Raw genomic sequence first — 3,868 nt, forward strand, 5'->3', positions numbered from 1 at the left:
ACGCAGCCGGTAGGAGAAGTCCTCGGGAGGCAGCGACTGGTATTGGAGCGGGGAGAACAGCGTTCCAGCCGGGACACTCGGTCGCGGCACAAGCACGGGGAGCTACTCCACCCATCTGAACTAACCCCGGGAGGGGGCCCACCTGGTTCACGGGGGCGGCACGGCCACGCGGCTGGAGGGACGAGAAGTCCCCGGGAGGCAGCGACTGATTTTGGAGTCGAGAGTGCACCGTCCCAGTAGGGGAGCCTTGACGCTGGGCGTGGGGCTGGAAGCGGAGGATCTGACCGTGACTCCAGCGGGCCAGACCCCCCGGGGGCAATCTCCACACAGACAGCACACATAGGCGACGCGCCCGCGGGAATCTCAGATATAATAGTCTTTCCAAGCAAGACAAGCAACTCTGGCTATATTCTGAGGTGCTACTCTCCTATCTCTCTGTTCCCTCCCCCACCCTCCCCAGGCGGCTTCATTAACATCTGAATAGCCTGAGCCAGAGGGAGAACTCTGATAGGGATCTGACTGCAGTTTTTTTTTAGCGGATTTTCTGGAAAAACTAGTTTCCCAGTGATGGCTCGGAGACAACAATCCATATCAAACCACTTAAAGAAGCAGACCGTGACAGCTTCTCCAACTCCCCAAACAAAAGAATCAAAATCTTTCCCAAATGAAGATACAATTTTGGAATTATCAGATACAGAATATAAAAAACTAATTTACAGAATGCTTAATGATATCACAAATGAAATTAGGATATCTGCAGAAAAAGCCAAGGAACACACTGATAAAACTGTTGAAGAACTCAAAAAGATTATTCAAGAACATACTGGAAAAATTAATAAGTTGCAAGAATCCATAGAGAGACAACATGTAGAAATCCAAAAGATTAACAATAAAATAACAGAATTAGACAACACACTAGGAAGTCAGAGGGGCAGACTCGAGCAATTAGAATGCAGACTGGGACATCTGGAGGACCAGGGAATCAACACCAACATAGCTGAAAAAAAATCAGATAAAAGAATTAAAAAAAATGAAGAAACCCTAAGAATTATGTGGGACTCTATCAAGAAGGATAACCTGCGGGTGATTGGAGTCCCAGAACAGGGAGGGGGGACAGAAAACACAGAGAAAATAGTTGAAGAACTTCTGACAGAAAACTTCCCTGACATCATGAAAGACGAAAGGATATCTATCCAAGATGCTCATCGAACCCCATTTAAGATTGATCCAAAAAGAAAAACACCAAGACATATTATCATCAAACTCACCAAAACCAAAGATAAACAGAAAATTTTAAAAGCAGCCAGGGAGAAAAGAAAGGTTTCCTTCAAGGGAGAATCAATAAGAATATGTTCTGACTACTCAGCAGAAACCATGCAGGCAAGAAGGGAATGGGACGACATATACAGAACACTGAAGGAGAAGAACTGCCAACCAAGGATCATATATCCAGCAAAACTCTCTCTGAAATATGAAGGCGAAATTAAGATATTTACAGACAAACACAAGTTTAGAGAATTTGCAAAAACCAAACCAAAGCTACAAGAAATACTAAAGGATATTGTTTGGTCAGAGAACCAATAATATCAGATATCAGCACAACACAAGGTCACAAAACAGAACGTCCTGATATCAACTCAAATAGGGAAATCACAAAAACAAACAAATTAAGATTAATTAAAAAAAAATACACATAACAGGGAATCATGGAAGTCAATAGGTAAAAGATCACAATAATCAAAAAGAGGGACTAAATACAGGAGGCATTGAACTGCCATATGGAGAGTGATACAAGGCGATATAGAACAATACAAGTTAGGTTTTTACTTAGAAAAATAGGGGTATATAATGAGGTAACCACAAAAAGGTATAACAACTCTATAACTCAAGACAAAAACCAAGAAAAACGTAACGACTCAACTAACATAAAGTCAAACACTATGAAAGTGAGGTTCTCACAATTTACTAAGAAAAACGCCTCAGCACAAAAAAGTATGTGGAAAAATGAAATTGTCAACAACACACATAAAAAGGCATCAAAATGACAGCACTAAAAACTTATTTATCTATAATTACCCTGAATGTAAATGGACTAAATGCACCAATAAAGAGACAGAGAGTCACAGACTGGATAAAGAAACACGATCCATCTATATGCTGCCTACAAGAGACACACCTTAGACTTAGAGACACAAACAAACTAAAACTCAAAGGATGGAAAAAAGTATATCAAGCAAACAATAAGCAAAAAAGAAGAGGAGTAGCAATATTAATTTCTGACAAAATAGACTTTAGACTTAAATCCACCACAAAGGATAAAGAAGGACACTATATAATGATAAAAGGGACAATTGATCAGGAAGACATAACCATATTAAATATTTACGCACCCAATGACAGGGCTGCAAGATATATAAATCAAATTTTAACAGAACTGAAAAGCGAGATAGATACCTCCACAATTATAGTAGGAGACTTCAACACACCCCTTTCGGAGAAGGACAGGACATCCAGTAAGAAGCTCAACAGAGACACGGAAGATCTAATTACAACAATCAACCAACTTGACCTCATTGACTTATACAGAACTCTCCACCCAACTGCTGCAAAATATACTTTTTTTTCTAGCGCACATGGAACATTCTCTAGAATAGACCACATATTAGGTCATAAAACAAACCTTTGCAGAGTCCAAAACATCGAAATATTACAAAGCATCTTCTCAGACCACAAGGCAATAAAACTAGAGATCAATAACAGAAGAACGAGGGAAAAGAAATCAAATACTTGGAAAATGAACAATACCCTCCTGAAAAAAGACTGGGTTATAGAAGACATCAAGGAGGGAATAAGGAAATTCATAGACAGCAACGAGAATGAAAATACTTCCTATCAAAACCTCTGGGACACAGCAAAAGCAGTGCTCAGAGGTCAATTTATATCAATAAATGCACACATACAAAAAGAAGAAAGAGCCAAAATCAGAGAACTGTCCCTACAACTTGAACAAATAGAAAGTGAGCAACAAAAGAATCCATCAGGCACCAGAAGAAAACAAATAATAAAAATTAGAGCTGAACTAAATGAATTAGAGAACAGAAAAACAATTGAAAGAATTAACAAAGCCAAAAGCTGGTTCTTTGAAAAAATTAACAAAATTGATAAACCATTGGCTAGACTGACTAAAGAAATACAGGAAAGGAAACAAATAACCCGAATAAGAAATGAGAAGGACCACATCACAACAGAACCAAATGAAATTAAAAGAATCATTTCAGATTATTATGAAAAGTTGTACTCTAACAAATTTGAAAACCTAGAAGAAATGGATGAATTCCTTGAAAAACACTACCTTCCTAAACTAACACATTCAGAAGCAGAACAACTAAATAGACCCATAACAAAAAAAGAGATTGAAACGGTAATCAAAAAACTCCCAACAAAAAAAAGTCCTGGCCCGGACGGCTTCACTGCAGAGTTCTACCAAATTTTCAGAGAAGAGTTAACACCACTACTACTAAAGGTATTCCAAAGCATAGAAAATGACGGAATACTACCCAACTCATTCTATGAAGCCACCATCTCCCTGATACCAAAACCAGGTAAAGACATTACAAAAAAAGAAAATTATAGACCTATATCCCTCATGAACATTGATGCAAAAATCCTCAACAAAATTCTAGCCAATAGAATCCAACAACACATCAAAAAAATAATTCACCCTGATCAAGTGGGATTTATACCAGGTATGCAAGGCTGGTTTAATATCAGAAAAACCATTAATGTAATCCATCACATAAATAAAACAAAAGACAAAAACCACATGATCTTATCAATTGATGCAGAAAAGGCATTTGACAAAGTCCAA

Source organism: Elephas maximus, chromosome 3, assembly GCF_024166365.1.
Source record: "Elephas maximus indicus isolate mEleMax1 chromosome 3, mEleMax1 primary haplotype, whole genome shotgun sequence".
Lineage (NCBI taxonomy): Eukaryota > Metazoa > Chordata > Mammalia > Proboscidea > Elephantidae > Elephas > Elephas maximus.